Source organism: Eumetopias jubatus, unplaced genomic scaffold (assembly GCF_037043125.1).
Source record: "Eumetopias jubatus isolate StellerSeaLion01/CBP00866 unplaced genomic scaffold, mEumJub1_p1.0 scaffold_8, whole genome shotgun sequence".
Classification (NCBI taxonomy): Eukaryota; Metazoa; Chordata; class Mammalia; order Carnivora; family Otariidae; genus Eumetopias; species Eumetopias jubatus.
Genome location: NW_028274814.1, coordinates 114,588,882 through 114,610,892, shown reverse-complemented (window position 1 = coordinate 114,610,892; position 22,011 = coordinate 114,588,882).

Sequence of the window (22,011 nt, the reverse complement as noted above, 5' to 3'; positions counted from 1 at the left end):
CTTGTTAGGCTACATGCCAAGAGTGAGTTGGAGTTGGGACATTTCCTTGACTTATTGGGAAATAACCTGGGTTTAAAACTTAGTGGAATCTCAGTTCAAATCCTCACTCTGCCATTTGCAAACACTTCCAGGGCCAAGGAGAGCTCAACAAATGTTGGTTTCTTCCCTTGTCTCCCTTTGTTGAGAAACAGTGCTCTCTTCTTTCCAGTGGATCATTTCTGTGATGCAATCATATGTATGTTCAGTCCAACACACCCACACAAGAAGCACACGGTTATGGATTTTACTCTCTGCTGCCCTTGGTTTGTTTTCAAGAAGCCAGGATTTCACAAACAACTCATGAGCAGTCTGTATTTCATGGCAATTTATTATGTGGCAATTAGAATGTGGATGTTCTATTACCCCTGGCTTTCTGACATGTGAAAAAAATATATTCCTTCTTGCTCCAGCTGTGGGTTCCGATAACAAGTTCAGATGAGCATTTTCTCAATAATAAAAGAGAAGGTAATTGTCAATGGCCTTTATAACTGACCTTATTTCCGGATTCGGTTGGGCAACTCTTACCTCACTTGGCAGAGAGAGGCAGTGTGTGTCAGTGTGAGATCTCTCTAGAGGTAGTCAAAGCAAATGGCAGTTCCTGACCTTGGGCACGTTCACTCACCTTCTCTGGTCTTGGGTTGGTTCTTCTCTGTGAAAGGCAGATTGTGCCCCATGGCATCTCAAGTCCATTCCTCCTCTCAGATAGCTGAGTCTAGTTCTTGCTGATTTATAAGAAAACACATCGACTTGCCCAAAGATAAAAAGACATTAAATGGCAAATATTTAACAAGAGAACTGGTCTCTCTCAACTCTCTCCCTTTTATGTCTAAGTTATAAGATTATTATAGTGATTACTTTTTCATCACCCACCTAATCCCATAAAAAAACCTCTCACTATATAAATGCACATGGCCTATTTTCCTGTAGCAATTACTCACTTTGCCCATGGGAATTGGGACTTTGCTAAAGGCTGGTAAGGGAGGGTGCCAGTTTTTTGCTAGCAGACTTTATTTTTCTCTCTGGGCAAAGGTCTACTGTGGCTGAGACCAACTCAGCATCATTATTGTCTTCCCCTAAGGGAGAATTACCAACTACGATTTAGGTGCTTCAAACACTAGAGACATGTGTCATGAGGACGGGGGGCGGAGGGGAGAAACGAAGTAACATTTATGAGTAGGAATAAATGAGACATAGTAGATTCTCTTTATTATGCTTCTCATATATTGCTCAGTGTTAACTAGAAGATTCCACACAGTGCTCTCATTTCTTTTCTTTTACACTCATGACCGCCCTTCAGAGCAAGTCTTACACTTCTTTTACAACTGAGAGCATGGAGGCTCAGAGATACTAACAAATTTCCCATGGTCACTCAGGTCTCTGGATAACAAAACCTGTGTTAATTTATTAGCATGATCTCTGCCGGGAACTCCTAAATGTGTCTATAGCAGGTAAAGAGAAAACTGTTCTGGGATGTGGAGAAACCCTAAAATGACCAGCACCGCTGAAGCCAGCCCGCCAAAATGGCGTATTCTCTAGTTCAAAGCTTCAGAAAGGGACCTCGTGAACCTGGAAATGACTGTGGAAAGATTTGACTTTCCTATGTCAAGTGGGTTTTGAGTCCTTTTCCCCAGTAGAATCACAGAAGACGGACATAAATTTGGATGTAATACTCATGGATACTATCAATGGACCTCATTATACTCCGGGTCTGTGCCAAACACCTCACTTGCTTATTTACCTAGACAATGCCCCAGGAGATGGTGATTACTCTCCTACATAGATGTGTGCACTGAGAATTATAAAGAGGTGTCACTTACCCAGGTGGCATGACTTGGAGGATTGGAATCCAGATCTATCTGTATCTAAAGTAAATTGCTGCTATTGACTACTCAATAGTGTCTCTGCACTGCAGGGAAGAATGAGACTCAAGGAGTCCTGTTCTCTCTCCCTCCACTGGGCCTGCACTTCCATATGGTAACTCGAAGAACTTGTGAGAATCACTATTGTGAATACAGAACGTCCACGACTGACAGTAACAATTAGAGGGAAGATCAGCACTGTAAGTTCTCAGTGTACTTACATTCATTAAAAATAGAAATTAAAGAGGAAGCAGCCGAAGGGGAAAATCCCTGTCCCAAATGAGGTCATTTGAACAATAGAACAATCTTGTTAATTATTTAGAGGGAACAGAATAGATTAGATATCAGAAATTAAACGACAAAGAGACCCTCTCCAAAAGCTGCCTCCCTTACAACATTTCCCTGAAAAAGATCACTTATTGTTTACTTGAATAGTTTCAAAAATAATAAGAGATAACAAGATCTGCCAAGCTAGATTGGTTGGCAGATAAAAGATTCCCAACAATGGAATGTTTTCAGTTGATTGTAGCTTAAAGAAGCCAAATCTAGCAGGTCATAATTAAGGAAATGTATGTAAATACTGCCCTTGGATTTCACAATGACATTTAAGCAATATTGGCCTAATCCAAGTTTGTTTGTTGTAGGATGCTAGACTTTCATATCATGGCTTTCACGCCTTCGCTAAGAGTTGATTTTTTTTTTTTTAAGGATTTTACTTATTTATTTGAGAGAGAGAGAGAGAGCACGAGCAGGGGAAGTGGGAGAGGGAGAAGCAGGCTTCCCGCTGAGCAGGGTGCCCAATGCAGGGCTTGAGATCATGACCTGAGCCAAAGGCAGACGCTTAACCAAGTGAGCCACCCAGGTGCTCACCCAGGTGATTATGACAGCAGGTCTTTTCCTGGAAACTAAATGAGATTAAAATATATTGTGACCTGATATCAGTGAGTTAGAAGAGACAGGGTCAGAGATAGGAAATGAATCAGGCTTGGTAAACAATGCTGGCCACTCCTGTTGCAGCTGTGTGGGATGAAGGGCAGCCAGTGCACTCCCTGGAGTCCTGTAGAATAGACCGGCCTTGAAGCATCTGCCAGCCCGTCTCATTGGATTGCCAGCACTCACATGACTTTTCTTGAAATGGCAGAAACAGAGCTTTTGTGTTTGTACCCAGTTTAGAAACGTCACCATCTTCAACTTCTAACCCAGACCTAAGTGTATAGATAGGCACTTGGGAAGGTGATGGGAAAACAAATACATTCATTTTTCAAATATTTAGCGAGTACCTACAAATACACCAGGCATTGCATGGCATGTGGTATATAGATGGAGAAGCAGAACGAAGCCACTGAAAAATAAATAGCAATGCAAAATGGTCCACACCAAGTACAAAAAGAGGAAGAGGCCAAGAGTGAACATGTATGAAGCAATGGCTGACGCCACAGGATTGCTCTCAGAGTTGTAAACCGGACACTTACACTCAGAGAAATGAAAACTTCCTTAAAAGTGGAATGTGCCAGGTAGTGTGGTTTTCTAGATTAATCTAAATCTAACGATGGTTTAGTCATAAAAACATAACAAAACAAAACTAGACCTCTTGAAAGAAAGAAAGAAAGAAAGAAAGAGAGAAAGAAAGAAAAAGAAGATTTCACCCACCTAATCCCACAAAGGTAGCAACACGAGAGGGTTTAGAAGAATTAGTTCAAATTTATTTTCCGTTTTCTATTCACTTTTTAATCCAAGACCCATACAGCACTGTTTATAGGCATCAGTCTAGTAGAAGGCAATATCCACTAGCTCTTATACACATAAGAAGAAAATGCAGCTCAGAGACACCAGTTAAGGTGGCCCAGGAGTACAATAACAAAATTCAGGTGTCTTGACTCTGTATGGCCTCCCTAATCTTTGTGATGACTCTCAACTTGGCTGCTTCTGTGCAAAAGTTATGGGATTTTCAGAGGAAAGATAAAAAGTGTTAAATTATGATAATAACCAAATCCTTGGTTGGCTGTTATCAAGAACAGAAATAAAGAAGACATAAAGAATATGCCCTGTACCACTCTGAGAAACAAACTGAGGGTTCTAGAGGGGAGAGGGGTTGGGGGATGGGTTAGCCTGGTGATGGGTATTAAGGAGAGCACGTACTGCATGGAGCACTGGGTGTTATACGCAAACGATGAATCATGGAACACTACATCAAAAACTAATGATGTAATGTATGGTGATTAACATAACATAAAAAAAAAAAGAATATGCCCTATACCTTTCTGAATGGCAACAAGAATTTAGAGCAAGCTCCCTATTTGCATTTGTAGGCCAGGGCATGAAGATATTGATCGATGTGCAGCAGGGAATTTCCTGCCTGCCTCCAATAAAGCACATTCTGCAAGGCTGATATTCTGGGAACAGAGCATTACACCTTGGAGTTTCCCTAAATCTGGAAAGAGCGTATCACTTTCAACCTTCCTTGTTCTAAATAACTTAGTCTAACTTCCCTAAAAAGATGGATCTATGTACGTGTTAAGAATTTGGTATCTTCACTTGCTTTAGATCCCCTCCACCTTTCTTTCCTAATCACATCCTCAAGTGGTTGACGTCATCACCTTCTTTAAAAAAAGGGTGCCATCTCTTTCTCCCGACTGTCCACACAGATCAACTGCCTCACACATGGGATGGTTCTAACATCATTGGCACAAAATCAGTTCCATCATTAGAATTTTGGATTGCTTTTCCTGCTAAAATCAACTGTCCTTAAAACATTTCTCAAGCGGTAGGGACATGTCTGTAAATTTTATATCAGAGGGAGAAATCATGAGGGAGAGTCCATGTCCTATCCCCCCTTAAACCTGGTAGGTTTTTGTGAATCCCTTGACAACAGAATGTTGGAAAGAAAATCCTTGGTGACCTCTGATGCTAGCTAGAAAAAGTCCATGCAGCCTCTGCCAGTGTCTCCTAAGACAGTCCCTCGAAGAGTTTTGTCTCCTATAAGAGGTTCATCTACCCTATGTCCACCACTTGGAAGGACCATGTAGAGATACCAAATTGAGAAAGTGGTGAAAACTCACGCAAGGGGCTTCATTGGTACCTAGATCTCATTTAGATGATAAGATTCTAAACCTTGAACCTAAGCCTAATGAGACATTGGGAAGTCCAGGAAGGAGTAAATTTATGGATGTGTTTTGCATGTGGGAGAAATGTAAATAATCTGTGGCCAGTAAGTACACTTGGAATTTTAAACCATAGTTGCAATTTTTTTGACACTCCTCCCATCAAAAGATAGAATCTAATTTCCTGTTCCCTTGAATCTGGACTGGTCTTACTAACTCATTTCTAAAAAAACAGAATGGAGCTGATGCTACATTAATTTTAAGCCCAGATCTTAAAAGATAATACAACTTCATCCTGGCTCCATCTTGGAACACTTATCCTTGCAACCCCTACCTTGGTATGAGAAAGCCCAGGCCAAATAGACAGTTCCAAATGCAAATGAACCAAGGCCCCAGCCACCTGCTATTGTAAATAAACTTTTGTTTTTGTTTTTTTTGTGGGGTATTTTTTTTTTTTTTTTTGGTTTTTTGGTCTTCTTTTAAAAACACAGACACATTCATTTCTGTTTTGCCATGGTTGCTTTTGTTCTACACAGCAGAGCTCTGAGTAGTTGTGATAAAGACCAGATGGCTCACAAAGCATAAAATACTGCTATCTCGTCCTTTATAGAAAACGTCTGCTGACTCCTGACTTAAATCACTGAAGATCCCTTTCTTACTGAACTCATAGTATATCATAAATAGGAATTATGACAGACAGGTATGAACGAAAACCCATCTCTATTACTTAGGTATGATCTTGGGAGGTTCTCTTAACTTGTCTGAATCTTAAGTGTGACAAAAACTGGAAAGAGTAGTTAAGACCTCTGTCTTAATTGATACATGCTAAGATACTGACACATAAACAAAAGATTATTAATATGTTGAAAGTTTTACCAACATTTTAAAATTAGAGCCAACTTCAGGGGATCATATAATTAGAGGCGGAGAAAACAAAAGATGCCAAATATTTTATTTTAACAAAGGTTCATAACAGGGCACATGAAAAGGAAACAGTAACAGCTGTTGTTAGGTGTGAGACACAAGTGGGAATCCATGGTCAGTGAAAGTTCAGGTTGTGAATTTCCTTCTGTAGGCCAGATTTTTAAAGAAAAATCCTACCGGCAGAGATGGCTTCACAGGAAACAGTTTTCCAAAATCAATTACAGATCGACCAGATGCCAAAATTTGAAGAAAGAACTCTTGGTTGCCTCTTGAGCTAAAAGAGTAATCATATTTTTCCACACTATAACTGGATGTTTTTCTTTGAGACTATGAGTTAATTTAGAATCCTAAAGGCAGAGCGAATTGACCTGATTAAAAGTGCTATTTCCTCATGTCTACAGATAGTCCAAGCAACTGTCAGCAAGTTATTTCGTCATTCCAGCCACAATGATTTAATATTGTGGGGCTCGGGATTTTAAAAGTTGATCTAAGTAGCTAAACTGCCTGTTTCAGTTCCTCAGGGAGGTGAGCCGTCCCACTTCTTGGGGAAGGATGAGAACGTATTTTGGGGGGCACATCTACTTCCTTTTTGGTATTGTTGCTGGGAGACCTGTCCTCTGGGTGAGAGCTGCGGAGTCACAGGTCACCGCAGCTCCCAGGTGACACAGGTCAGCTTTGCAGGTATCTGCCTTTGCGTTATCTGCCTATAGAGGGATGACGACCGGAAGTGTGGGCAGGGCTCTTCCCCGAGAAAGGAATTGTGGGCCTGTCACAGGTATGGCTTGGAGGTGGGTGAAGAGATGAGGCCAGCGCTTGATGAGGCAGGTTGAGTGGGAGTCAGCTGAACACCACCTCAAACTGCTGTGCAGATTCTGGTTTTCTTCACTCGAGTCTCTTCTCTTTTCCTGTTTTCACTTATCACATACATAAAGGGCAGTGAAATGCCAACCTGACCCAACTGAAAGGTTTGGAGATATGAAACTGTAAAAGAAGATAATGAATAGACACATGTCTATTCTGAGCTGACTGGAGGCCCTTGATAGCATCCTTTACGTTCTTGTTTAGCCTTTAAACTAGAGAAATGCACTCACTGAATAGAAACGTCTGCTAGAAAAAAGAAAAGAGAGAAAGCAGGAAGGAAGGAGGGAGGGGAAGAAGGAAAGAGAAAGAAAGAAAGATAGAAAGAATAAAATAATAAAATAAAATAAAATAATTTTGTCTCCAATCCTTTGGACACATTTTTAGTTTCGTATCATTTCAGTGCATTAGTTCATTAAAGAAATCACAGAACCTAAAGATGGAAAGTTCCTTAGAGATACTTTGTCCAATTTGGACTCATGAGGAACTCTTCTGTGTAACTACTAAGGTAGGTTCATTTATTTACCCAACAATATTTTTTTAGCATGATCTATACCAGGTATTGATCTAGGCAAAGGGCTGAACAAACTAGACAAACATCTTTGCCTTCATGGAATTTGCATATATTCTAGGACCTGTGCTTGGACATATCCCGTGACCAAGAGCTGTTAGTTTAGATGGGAGTGAGTTGGTTTCTGAGATGTTTACTTATTAACAAATTCTCCTGGAGCAGAGTGTTAAGCACTTTATGAATATTAACTCATATGATGCTCTTAATAAGCCTATAAGGTAGATATCATCAGCAGCAGCAGCATCCCTCTTCTTCAGATGAGCAAATTAAGGCACAAAGAGTTTAAGGAATGCCCAAGACCACATAGCTGGTAAGCAACAGGGACAGGAATTAAACCCAGCAGTTGGGTTTTGAGTCTAGGTTCTTAACCACTAGGCTCTGCTGCCAATATTTGGCTCACTTAAATTTTTGTCATTGTTCCATTTTTTTTTTTTTTCCTGATATTGGTATCCCTTATCCTAAGATGTTTAGCACATTTCTGTCTCACTCTGGGGATCTTCTACTGTGTACTCTATTCCACTGTATACAACCAAAGACGATGTCTGACTCTTGAATTTCATGGTTGTAGAGGATGAGACAGCACCTCCTTAAAAGGTATGGGTCCCACTGGTCCTACCACTCCCACTGCCCATATAAAAAGGTGGATCCAGCACATACTAGACAATCAGTAAGTGACAAATCTTGCTACTAATTCATAACTCTCTGGCTCGCTGATGCCTGAAAGTCCACAGTTTAGCTTCCTTCTTCTAGTGCAAGCCTATTCTCTAGGAGAGGAAGCCAATCAGGCTTTATTGGAGAAGTTTTCAAAAATTTTCCCTAGAAGTAGGCTTTAAGAAATGGGAGAAGACCTCATAGGGCTGAGCAGAGAGACGTTGTCATCACTGACAATGGCAAAGGGGAGAAGAAAGCGGGTGAGGACATTGGGAACATGGAAAACCTCACTCAAGTGGGACCATTTGAAGGCTGCCTTCCACAGGAACCCAAGCAATTATCCAGTCCCTTGCTATGAAGTGTAGAAATAAAATAACCCTGCTGTTCCATCATGGAATGAGAAGTAAGAGGAGTTAGATAAAAGTTTGAATAGGGTCCTAATACTTTTAAAGTTTTTCTGAGTCAACTCAGAAGTTCGTTTAATCCTATACTTGAAAGGAATTTAAAGTATGTCATGTGCCTTCTCCTTTCAAATGAAATAATCTCAAAATAACTTTAATATCAAATTCCAGTGATTTCTGGATTATTGCTCATGACTCCTAATTCTGTCATTAATGAAATTAGTCAATTTTCTTTACTAGTTTACTAGTTTACTGGTTTCAGAGTTCTCTGCCAACGAGCCTCAGCCAAGATGACTTCCTTTCTCTCTTTTTTTTTTTTTAAATTTTTTTATTGGACTTCCTTTCTCTTAACCAGTCCTCCTACCAGCAGATTTGGTCTGTGGAAAGTATCATTCCCCTTGCTTCCCCTGTTTTTCTTCTGTCATTCCAAACAAGAGGCTCTGCCCTACATAGAATTACCTACCTCTTCCGTTCCTGCAAAGCCTCCCTTAAACTTTGCCTTCTTTTGCATGACACTCCTTGGGTATTCTAAGCACAACTTGCAACTGCTCCCCTACCTGGTGCTCCTCCCTCAGTCCTGCCCATAGAGCCATTACTTAAACTAGTAAATGAATGTTTTCCTGCAGAATGGTGGTCATAGCTGTTTTAAAACCAATCCAGTTGTAATAGCCAATGTGGAAGTATCTGCTAAGCAAGAACAATAGCTACTCCACACAAGCATTCCAAAGACTATTTGCCTGAGCTTGTGAAAGAGGGTGTCCTTTTAAAATTTTTCACACTACATGGTTCTTAATTGTTTTTCAACCAAATCTTGGGAGAGCCATACACACCTGCAAGAAAGGTTTTTGAAATTAATAAATTTTGGATTTCTTGACATCCCTCCATGAAACATTACTTTTTCTAAGATAAAGAAAAGTAGGTAAAAATAATGTGAGATATTTGCCACAATCTCACAAAAAATCTGGCTCAGAATTTGAGTCTTGGGTTCAAACACAGATACTGACAACCCAGGTGGGTTCCTATTTCATCCAAACGAGTTTGTTTTTCTTTCTCTTGGCTGGATACTTTTAAATGCCTGCTGGTTATTAGTCAGGGAAGAAGTGTGTCTTAGGCTATTAACTTAAATAAAAAAAAAAAAGGAGGACATTTCTTTTGAATTTTCCCCGAATGCTTTGGATGGGTTTCTGTTGCATTATTGGTTGAGAATATTCTTACCATGATAATCCACTTTTAGTAGCCTCATTTACATTAGCTATCACTCTGGAGAGCCATAGTAACAGGCCACTGAATTACCCTGGAGAAATTACTCTTGAAAGTAATCATTGTGAATGAATTTTCATCACTTGCTCTCATCGTTTCATGCTGTTTTGTCTCTTTCTTTTTTTTTTTGCCCCTGATAAAAGTTAAGCATAAAGAGGCCTTTTGTTATTATCTCATTTTCTTTAGAAAACTTAGTTTTAATCATAGCAGCCGGTTTCTATAGACAACCAAATGGTATCTCACACACACACACACACACACACACACACACACACACACACAGAGTTGTTGAAATGCATTTCATTTTCTTGTGGCGAACATTGTTTTGTTTTATTTTAGTCTACAATATCTCATGTAAATTTGGTTTTCATGTAACCTAATTGGTTCAAGGTTTATGTTTTAAGTATAGGGGCTTGGATTTTTAAGCCTGAGAACTGTGTTGAATTTGTTTCAAGTTACCAACACCAAAAAAAAAAAAAAAAAAAAAATGAAATTTTAAACTCTTGGGATAAAAACTCCCTAGAATAAATAAAGAAGTAATAGTAATAAAAAAAGTATTTAGCAAGTACTTAGTCAAGGCCAGGCCTTATTTTAAAAGATGCTTTTTAAATGGCTTGTTGCCATTTATTAGCTTTACATTCTTTTATTTTCTCTCATGACTTTGGGGCTCTAATTTTTGTTACTTTCCCTATTTTCCAGATGCGGAAACAGAATTTCAAAGGATAGGTAACTTGTCCAAACTCACACAGCTATCAAACAGTGGTTCCAGAATTATAACCCAGGAGGTCTGATTTCTTAATCTTTCTATTTTATTGCATTGTATTATGTGGTAACTCTTAAAGAATACTAAAGTGAGTGGAAAAAATGATCAAAATTCTATTTAGCTACTATTTTACATGAGATTATAGAACAACAGAGAATGACTGACCTAGTTGTTGAACTGTTGAAAAGGTTTCTCCCAAGATAAAATTTTCCATCTATTCAAAATGAAATTAGGTTTTATCATGGTGCCTAAAAGTTGGAAGGTTGGGATTTTTTTGTTTGTTTTTGCTTTTCTTTGAAAATATGTAAAGAATGGGTGAACAATGAGATAACCATTGGGGAAAATAGACATCAACAGCTGTTTTCTTTTTCTTTTTCTTTTTTTTAAAGATTTTATTTATTTGACAGAGAGAGATAGCGAGAGCAGGAACACAAGCAGGGGGAGTGGGAGAGGGAGAAGCAGAGGGAGAAGCAGGTTTCCCGTGGAGCAGGGAGCCCGATGTGGGACTCGATTCCAGGACCCCGGGATCATGACCTGAGCCGAAGGCAGACGCTTAACGACTGAGCCACCCAGGCGCCCTCAACAGCTGTTTTCTTTACCAAAAACACTTGTGTTCAGGGTCATATTCAGCAGCCTGAAGGCAGAGTTTTGTAGGTTGAGGAACCGGTAGAAATTTCCACCAGCCTCAATCTTTAAAATTTAAACTTAAAGTAATAAAAAGTGATTACAAATCTTATCCTTTTTAATTATTAAATTTGGTTATCAGTACTGTTTCCAGATGTCCATTCTACAACTCACCCTTTCAACAGAGGTTGTTGGCACCTGCTCTGTGCCACACTCTACTGAGACCCCAAGAATATGGTGGTAAACAGACCAGAAAACCACTCTCAGAGATTCTATGCCACTGAGGGAAAAGGACAAGTGAAAAAATCAAAAAATAAATATGTAATATAACATTAGGAAGTCGTAAATTCAACGTAGAAAAATGTAAACCTGTATAAAGGGACAGAGTTCTGGTAATCAGTGAAGTCAGTGACATTCGAGGGTCTTCTCTGGGGAGGTCACAGAATCAATATAAAAGAGTTGTGGGACACTTAGTATGAGGCAAAGGAGAGCCTTTTCTGTACATTTTTAAGGTTTGAATGTGGACATCTCATTTTTAATCGTTAGCTCCCCCCCCACCATGTTGTTCTTTTAAAACTCCATTCAGAGTGCAAGTTAACGGTTGCTTTGTGAAAGGTTGGCTCTTTTTTTTTTTTTAATGTATAGTTATTTTATTGTCCACATCTGGAAAAAGAAACACAATATAGCCAAATATTTGTGAATTCTTTTTCATTTTACAAATATTATTAAAATTCCAAGGTACTTTGATGCAACATTTGATATTTTTACTTTTCCAAGTGTTTGCTCATGATCTGCTTTCTGAGAGGAGACGGGATGTTTCACGGTTTTCAGGAAGAAGATGCATTGACAAATGTCTTGCTGTTCGATACAAATAAAATTAGTCTAACTCAGAATTAATGATAAAAATATTCTCTGGCCCATATGTATAAACACTCCCCTTAAATACTTGTCATTTGTAAAATTGGGTGAAGGGTCCCAAACTTTATCTTCCACCCAGGCCCAGTTTCTGTAGCCCTCATGGCATTGGCATGGATGGGCACATGACCCAGGGTAGCCTAGTGAAACGTAATGCCAGGCTTTGGTCTGCACTGTGGGTAGAGGAAATACCAAGATAGTATCATGAGCCTGGGGCTGCCAGCAGCCATTTTGCTGCCTCACAGGGGGGAGAACCCGTCTGAAAAGGAACCCAGTAGAACGGGAAGCATGTTAAAGAGGTAGGGAAGGAGGAGACGAGTCCTGCAACGTTGTCTGGTTCTTGGATCCAACCCTAGTTTTACTCAGGGACCTCTCAGTTCTCTGAACTCATCATTCCTTGCAATTTGATCTGGGTTTATGTCACTTGCAGCTGAAAGACTCCCAATTAGACAGTAAGGGAAAACCCCAGGGTAGTAGTCAAGAAATCAGTCAAAGCAGAATGGAACAGAAAGACCGAGGTGACCAATGGCTTGGCAATCACACAGCTGTGTATCTTCAGATGATCATACCAGGAACAAAAACACCCGCCTGATTCTGAGCCTAGCGTAGGGGCTGCTTGCCCTCTGGATTCTTACTTTCTGCCTAAGGCAGAAAATCGGTGGCTCTGAGATTACAGATGTCCTTCTAGAACCCAAGTGTAGCTGGAGAGAAAATCTACAGAGGTACATATATTCTAGTCTTGGCCAGAGCAGAATAAGAAAAATTAGGATTCTTAGGAGATTCTTGCCATCCCTGTCAGCTATCAGATCCATAAAAAGATTTAGGACAAGATAGAGTTTCTGCTCCTTAATACATGTGATCATTAATAAGGCATTTTATGCTTTCTGAGCTTATTTTTCCCCTTGATGAAATGGAGGAAAGTTCTACTACTTAATCCTCACAGCAATTGTAGTGTTTTCCAGATGGGGACACTTCTGAGAATAAAGGGGGTGGGGTGGGTGGTCATAATCCCGGTGGGTGATTAGGGCTGTTCCAGACAGATCAGGACCTATGGACACCCCTTCCTCAGTCAGTGCTCCTGGTTCTTTCCTCACAGGATTTTTCACACCTACCTTCTGCCTTCAATCATCTTTAGGAAACGAGAGCATTCTAGATGGCTTCTCTCTCTTTTTTTTTTTCTCCCGTGTATCTATACAGCTGGTTGCGTCCCGGTGCTCCCGTGAGCCAGGCATTGCTCTTTCTTCACTTCGTCTCTCTGTGAGGCAAAAATGATTTTGGGATGAGGAGCGGACTCAGGCCCCTCCCTGAGTGGCCTGCCACATGAAACTGAGCAGAAGCCAGGGCCTTTGCTCTTTGCACAGTGCTCTGCTGTCTTTGAGGTCTTTCAAATGTCTACACCGGCACAGCCAGCCTCATTTTCCCCTGCATCGTGTAAAGTCTGCTGGCTGATAATTTCCAAAGATAATATATTTTTCATAGTACATTTAAAAATTATTTTTCTAGGGGCACCTGGGTGGCTCATTTGGGTAAGCATCTAGGCAGATGGTCAGCTTAGGTCATGATCTCAAAGTCTTGGGATCGAGCCCCGCATCGGGCTCCCTGGTCAGTGAGGAGTCTGCTTCTCCCTGTCCCCCTGCTCATGCTCTCTCTCTCTCATGAGTTCTCTCTTTCTCTGTCTCAAATACATAAATAAAATCTTTAAAAAAAAGTTTAAAAAAATAAAAATTATTTTTCTATATATTTTAATAATATAAATGAATGCAATATATATGTTTTTTAAATCCGAGGTCGACCTCCAAGTCTTTCCACTGTGCTTCTGAAGGATGTGCTAATAACCACTGAAGGGACTTCCGCTGTGAGGGTCAATGTCCTGGGTTTTGCTCAGGTCTTTGCTTAGAGTGGGGGTCCTCTTCCGACTCCTGTGGCCCAGGCTCAGACACCCGTCACAGAGCCTCTGAGAAGGGCGAAAATGAAAGCGAGGTCCCAGCTCCATCGTAAGCATTCTGCGGAAGCGGCAGCGTGCAGTGTGTGTGAGTCCCAGGCTGGGGCAGTCCCAGCGCCCTCTCCCTCTCCTCCACTAATTCACTTTCAGTAATAATCCTGGCACAACCAAAATAATGATCCTTTTCCTGAATTGTTCTTCAGTTTTAAAGCAAACACCAAGTTTAAAAAGAAGAAAAATCAATACTTTTAATGATACTATTGAAGCTTGGAAAAATAGTTCATGTATTAAAATTTTGTGTTTAAAAAATGAAAATATTACAACTTGAAGTTCATACTCTTTTCACTGTTCGATATTTTTGACACAAAAAATTCCAAGCCTTCTCACAGAATGACAGAATTGAAGCAACTTTAGTTCAGTCTCTTTGTCTTTATAATTACCGTATTGTTCTCGAATGATTTTGAATCTGTGATTTGAAAGCAGGAATGCATGGTGCCACAGTATTATCGCACAGACTAGGGTCATGAACTTGCCCCAAGCATGTTCCTGAGTCCATGTGAGTTAGAAACTAACTGTATACCTGAAATTTTTCCAAAATAATTTTCATGCCAGATTCAATGTCTATTAAAGGGTAAGTGATGAAAATGTGCTAATTTAGAGCTTAACCATATATTATACAACTCAGTAGGAATCACAAAAATTATTTAAAAGGTAGACATATTTTTTTCAGGGAGGAGTAAATTTACCACCAGTATTGCTTAGAATCATGATGTAAAACAATAATGGTAACAGACTGGATTATTATTGGTTTCAGATTCTCTACAGACAATGTGGTCCCTTATTGCCCAGACCAGAGCTTCCCATGGCTCTGAACTTGGAGCCCCACTGCATGGCAGAAATGAGGGTTCAGTGCTCAAAAGTATTTAAATAATTTAAAATTACCCCAATTTTATTCATCAAATGTTATCTGTAATAAAGAAATGGATATTGGAAATTTCTTTTACGACTTCTGAGGGATCTTGAGAGTGCTTTGTGATAAAATACTCTTGTTGAACCCTTGATACCCACGGGCCAATGGCCTGGGTTTGTCCCAAATGATGCCCCATCCCCCACAAGTAAGACATTATCCCCCTTCACATGCCCATCCCACAACTCCACATAAGCAAATGCTGAGTTTTGAACCAGAGTTGATAGGAATATATAACACAGACTGATTAATTCTTGATGTAATTGATAGTGAAGGCTTGTAGGTGGTCTGTCTGCTTAATTTTATAGCTATCCAAAGGTTTTCATCAGCACCCAGAAGTTCAGTTTGATCATCCCAGCTCAGCCTGCACTTGAACTTCAGCCACAAGAGCTGAGGAAATGGGTTCTTTGGGTCTTGTTCCTCAAAACTAGGAAGTGAGAATGACAGTGACTTTTTTTCTCTTATGGGGGAATTCATTCCTCAGTAGTCTTGCTAAAAAGTTGCCTCCCAAACTGTGAGATTTCCGGGGGGGAAAACAAAGGGCCATCTCTGTGTACAGGACAGCAGGCGACCGAAACCTGCCAAGGAGAAAAAGAGTGACGCACTCAGGTAGCGCCCTCAGTGGGATGGCAGCGTGGGAGGAAATGGAAGATGTGTCCAGGGGAGAGAGAGCAGGAGAGAGATGTGAACTCTGGGCAAGTGCCAATACTCCTGACAACAACAATACTCATTTGGAAACTAGAACTGGTGTATAAAGTATACAAATAAAGCCAATGAAGCCCAAAGAATGGAAACCATCCCAACAAGAGAAAGTGGAACCACACAGATGTTTCATGTGAAAACTTAGCACATGATGACGGATAAAGACAGCTGAACAAGTGAGAGGTGGAGTGAGAGAGGTGGAGGTCCAGACCTGGACCTTTCGGGCTCTTGAACTTAAGTCCACACCCCATGTCAGAAGGAAATCATGACCAAAGGGAACTATCTTTGCTGGAAGCACAGAAGTAGGGATGTACCTAATTATATTTAACTGCATATGCCTGGGATCTTACTATTTCTGTAATCAAAACCATAATGTATTAGGTTCAAGCACTTGAAATTGCCAACATGCATTCATTTTTTAACATGTGAAAACTGCCATCTCACCTAATTCGAATTAATAGATGCAAAGATATTCTAAAGCACACTTTTGGGGTTTGTTTTCAAGTCCATATTAGAGATGAAGGGAAACTTTGGCCATTACTAAGATTTCTTCATTCTCCTGGAGTTTGAGATCTATGAATTTGGTGCCATCTGGGGAAGCGACAGTCCCCAAAGTGTTCAGCCTGCCCCTGCCCCTGGCATGAGAAGAAGCTGGGGAGAACGAGAAGTTCCAGAATTACATCAGCCGAGGGAGGTGGTCATAGCTTCTGTACGTGTTTATTTCTTTTCACTGCTTTGCTTTTTATTTCAAACTCATTTGACTTTGGGTTCCAGATTTCTTTTCCTCATTGCAAACTAGATTTTGAAATTATTTGGCCCATCTGTTTGCTTCTCTTAAATGAAATGTGAATTGGCTTTTGTTTTACATTTCAGGTGCTTCAGCTTTGACTCTTTTCTTCATCTCCTAAGGCAGTTCAGCTATGGCAGGGAATTTTTTGCTGCCAAGAACAGAGAAGTCTTGCTGTTTGGAATCTTTTTCTTTAAACGAATGTGCATTTTTATGTAAAAAAAAGAAACCAGTTTTTAATAGGCTTGATTTGCTTGCCTCTGATCTTTTCTTTTTTTTCTCATTCTTTCTTGTCCTGTGACCCCTTTATTTATGCTATTATCATATTTCTTTTATAGCCCCTCCCTACAAGGAGCCCAAGACAAGCTACTATCTGTTCCTTTCTCAAAAGAAAAAAAAAAAGAAAGAAAGAAAGAGAGAGAGACACACCTATGGGATCATGCTGATTCCTGTGGGCCCCTTGCATAAATGATCGTAGTGCATTAGATAATGACCCTTCATTGGCCAATCAATAATTATTGAGTGCCTCGTGTGTGCAGAATACTGTCCATACTATAGTGTGGGTAATGATGAGAACATATTTCATGAGAGACATTGAAATATTCATGGACGTCGATTTCCTTGGCAATTATGCTCTTGAGATCCATTTATAACAGACACATATTTGGAATGGAAGAAAGCTGGAGACTCTCACAAAGGTTTGATGCAATGCCTTTTTTATGAATCTAACCATTGTGAAGTTTGGCATTTATCTCTTATCCATCCACTGTGTACATCTGGTGGTGCCATGCTGTGGAAGGTATGTAGGTAAGAGGTAGACAGTTTTTCCCAGCTGGTGAAAGTCCTACTTTACCGAATATGCTCTCCATCTCCCTCTGCCTCTGTCATACTACCAAAATGTTTTCTTCCCGAGGATTACCTTAAAGGTCACATTTTCCCATGTAGTTTTTATTACCCAAGAGAGGGTGCTTCTTATCTAGCCAAACATTGGAAAGAACAGCTGATTCCTATCTTCACGTGGCAGGAAACAAGGCCTCTAACAATTGTGACTCTGGACTGTTTTACTTTGACATAATAGAAATGGTTTGGGAAGGAGCTAAAAGAAAGGTCACCTTGCACAGATCTAGGGAAGGAAAACAACGTTGGGTCCCTCAACAAACAGGGGTACTGTAAAGAAGGAACAGATGCCAAAGAAGGGAACTGAAGAAACATCAACGAAGCATTCACTTTTGTTGCAATTTAGCTTTTGCCCAACCCGAGCAGGGAAGTTTTCGTGAGCAGGGGAGTAACTTGTTGGAAAGCTTGGGAAAGCTTCTATCAGCCATCCAGATGGGGAGGCTCACGGCAGGAGACCAATGCATACGTGTGTGCCTGAGACATTCCCACTTTTAACACTGAATGTCCCACATCCCCGGAATCTCCTCAGCCCCGGGCACACAAGGATGGTTGCTCCTCCTGTGTCACACCCCCAATACTGAGAACACCACCACGTGATTCACAAATAATTTTGCTAGGAAATCTGCATGAAAGTCAATCATCACAGTGTAAGAGAGGTCAAAGAGCGTGGTGCAAATGCAAATCATTTATCTCTTCCTGCATTTTCCTGACTTTCTGGACCATCTTAGTAGCTTATATTGTTTTTTGGGTTTTGGTAGCATAATACATTCCCTCCTGTAGAACGTTACTTCACCCTTCTGCACTTGCCGTAATTGTTTTCCTTTTTGATTTTAGAAACCAGTTCATTCTAGGAACATCACGTCCTAAAGTTATTGTTTGGTGCCATGTGAGAAAATTCTCTGAGGGCTCTGATAGGGGCTGTGAAGCTGTGACAGGGGTGTCATTCGCACTAGAATTCAACAGTGAATTTCCACCTATTTCCACGTGGAGATAAGTGTGAAGTGTGGTGGTGACTTCAGGAACGTCAGGTCCTTGGTCCTAAGAAATAAGCAGTTACTGATTTTCTCTTGGGAGGGCTTGAATATTCTAAGATGTGCAGTACTTATGTGTGCTTGCCCTTGTCTGGACAGGTCTTTGTTTAATTTATAGTTTATGAAAGATATTAGCCAAGTTTATAATCCTGTATGTTGGTGAGACTCTGTGGCAAAACCATAAAATTATTTATAGACTCCAAAACTGGAGAATTTTTTTTAAAAAAAATTAAGATGAAGTTAAATGACACACTAAAAAAAGGCAGCTAGGTGAAATAAAATACATTCTATTACTTAAAGATATTTGTAATAAAGTTTCATACCATTCTAATTCTTTGCTACAAAATAGTCAAGTTTTAATGTCCTTAGCGAGTAAGGTGAGAACATTCATAAATTAGGATCTTGCTCATAAAATCAGCTTTCCACTAACTTGATGAATAGTGAGGAGAAAATGCATTGTTTTCTTTTGTTTTAAGCTGAATCACAGTTAAAACAAAAGTTGACAAAAAGTGGTATGAAACTCAGTTAAAAATGCATCCAGTGTTTGGGGACACAATTACTATTGAATGGAGGTCATCCAAAAGTGGAAAATTAATATAAGGGTTTAATTTAGAGACTTTAAACATTGGCCATAAACAGCCAGAAGCTTTTGATTTGTCCAAATAGTCTACTGTTGCTGGTGTTTCTCAGCTGAGCCAAGCACTCAAATATTTGAATAGTAAGAATCTTAATAACTGAAGTTGGTTGGTTTCTGTGGGAAGCATGGAAGGCTTACTGGTTTCTTTCCATCTAAAATTGCATTTAAATCACCCAAGGATCCTACCAGGTAGGCACAGCTATAATCCCCTCCTATTTACATCATAAAGGGCCAGGGGGTACATACTGTGGGGCCCACACCTTCTGAGTTAGTGTCTCAGAAGTTGGGCCCAGGAATCCTCATTTTTAACAAGTTCCCAGACAATTTTTATGCCATCAAAAGGCAATACACATCTAACAATTAACAGTCTGTTATTACCATTAATGGTATTATTACTTTCTTAGTGACCTTCCAGAATTAGGCAGGACCCGAATTTCTCACGTTTCTGAACACGAGAAGAAATTTATCTTAATATAACTCATATAAAATTTGAATATATCTGGGAAGCAAGTTAAATCTCCCTGTACTAATACAAGTACCTTGAAAATTTTTGTGACTATTAAGGAAACAAAGTGTTTTGTCTATAGTCTTCGCATATTTTACACAGTTGGAATGGCCTTAGCAGGACCTGGAGTTGGGGAGAGAGAAAGTGTATGAGAGAGAGAGAGACCATTTTGATTCATGGAAATGCCTGGAAATGCCATTCCTGGTAAAGTTTGTGAAGAAGTACACACCAAAATGCATGAGTATCTTTGTAAGAATATCATCCAGGAGGTTTAGTTAAAGACCAGAGACACATGGCACTAGAGAGATCTTAAGAGTAGACACAGTGGAGAAGCTGGTTACCGTAAGGTTAGAGCATTTTGGCAGAAAAAAGTATTCCTTCATGTGGCTTGGAGAAGTAGAGCAAGTATTTTTGAAACCAGGATTTTCACAAATATTTCATAGTGTGGAATAGATTTCTCTTAAAAAAAAAAAAAAACTAAAGTAAATGCTTACTGGCTATTTTTTTTTTTTTCTGTAAACGTATTTACTGTCATATAAACCTGAATTTCCACACTTGAATTTCTGAGCATACCAGTGAGGGCAGAGGGCGTTGTGTCTAACGTGGCCTGTGAAGAATTGCCATTGCCTTCTCTAGAGCAAAGCCCACTGATGACCTGCTTCTCTTCTTCCTACGGGCAATGTTTTTCCTCATGTCTTTCTCTCTTTTCCTCTCCCTTTTTCTCTTTCTCTCTCTGGTTCATTTCTCTGAATCTCACCCTTTCTCCAGTCACATGTCAGTTCCCCATCTCATGTTCCCAACCCACACTAACCCACGGAAAATTCTCCTTTTCCTGACTTCTCATATTACCCAGTGTCTGTGCCAAAGGCTTTGGCTCATGGAGATTCTAACACAGAGTGTTGTTTGATTTTATTTTATGTCTAAGTCCCATTCCCCCAACTAGATCCTAAATGTTTGAGACCCAGAAAGAGAACATATATTACTTTTTAAATTTCAACAGAGTGTTCAACAGAGTGTTCCAACAGTATTTTGAGTCACATTTAATTTTTTCCTCCACTTTCCCAGTCAAATCTATCTCTTTTGTTATTCTTGGCCAGTCATGCTGATTTTCACCTATAACTCCTCTGATAAGATAAGGGAGAAAAAATAACTCACGATCACAATCAAGTTATTCATTTGTGGGAGGCAAAGTGTTAAGGAATATTATTAACTCTACCAAAGAATACAAAAATAACGAACTGAATTTACTCTGAAAATGTACTCATATAGTTCATATAAGAAAAGTGAAGATGATTGTGTTTCAACTAATGTTGACAAGTTGGGTGGTAATAGCCATCTGCCAGCACATAGATCCCCAATACTACCTGGAGAAGCTACCTCATAGTCAATATAAATTTCAACTCTAGGAAGTAGCCATTTGAAACATGGCTAGTCAATTTATAAAGATGCTTTACCTAGTTAATTTGCCCATCGGTTCCGTTTGACATGAAAATGTTTTGCATAATGTCAGACATTGCATACTGACATTAACCATGTTGGTGACCATGATCTGTAGGATTTATCCATTTATAGTCAAATAATTATTTTTAATAAAAGAGTATTTTGCCAAAGGAGAGTAAGTCCCACAGACAGTGGTGAGGGTCAGCGGACAAGTGATCAGCAGGCTTCAGGCGATCTTACGGAGTGAGTTCAAGATCCTAGTAGACAACAGGCATTCAATAAACATTTGAAACATATGAAAGGGTTTTTTTTCATGCATTCATTCCCCAGTGCCTTGTAAAGAGCATAAGCTGTGCAGTAAGAGAGGTTTAGTTCAAATCCTATTTCTCTACTTTCTGTCTGTGAGACCTTGGACAAGACACTTAATGCAATTTGAATATTAATTTCCTCATTTGCAAAATACACGGAACAATATTTCAATGGGTTTTTGAAAGTAATGAGAAGAATCTATAAGTGCTTGGCAAAAGAGAATTGCAGGTGCTTTTTGAAAGGTGTCATTCATACTTCAGTTGCCCCATATTACACAGGAAGAGACTGGCATGGACATTATAGAACAAAGATAATTAAAATCTACAATGTGAGGCTCCAAGATCAAGAGATGTAACTTAAAGGTTAAGAATTAATCTAGGAATTAAAAATTGTGCTTTTTATGTGTTTCTGTCATCAAGGCACCTACTTCCCTATGAAAAATGGCCACAAATAATAGCCCTAGAACACAGGCCCACAATGAGGCAGGCTGGGGGCCACCAATAGTCCACATGTGCCACATGTGGGAATGCTTAGTAGAAAACACAGGACCCACACTGAGCAGCAGGGGTACAGAATCCTCCCCGAGACAGCCTCAGCATGGCACATGTAGCTCTGAAGTCAGGACTCTCCTGGAGCGGAGGGCTGGCCAGAGAAGAGGCTAGAATTCCCACCAGATGACATCTAGCCATGGTTCATCCTTTTCTCCAACCTTCCTGTGTGCCAGACAATGTGTTTTATCTCATTTAATCCCCCAAGAACCCCATGAGGTAGGTGTTGCTAGTATCTTCAAATTACAGATGAATAAACTGAGGCACAGAGAGGTTATGT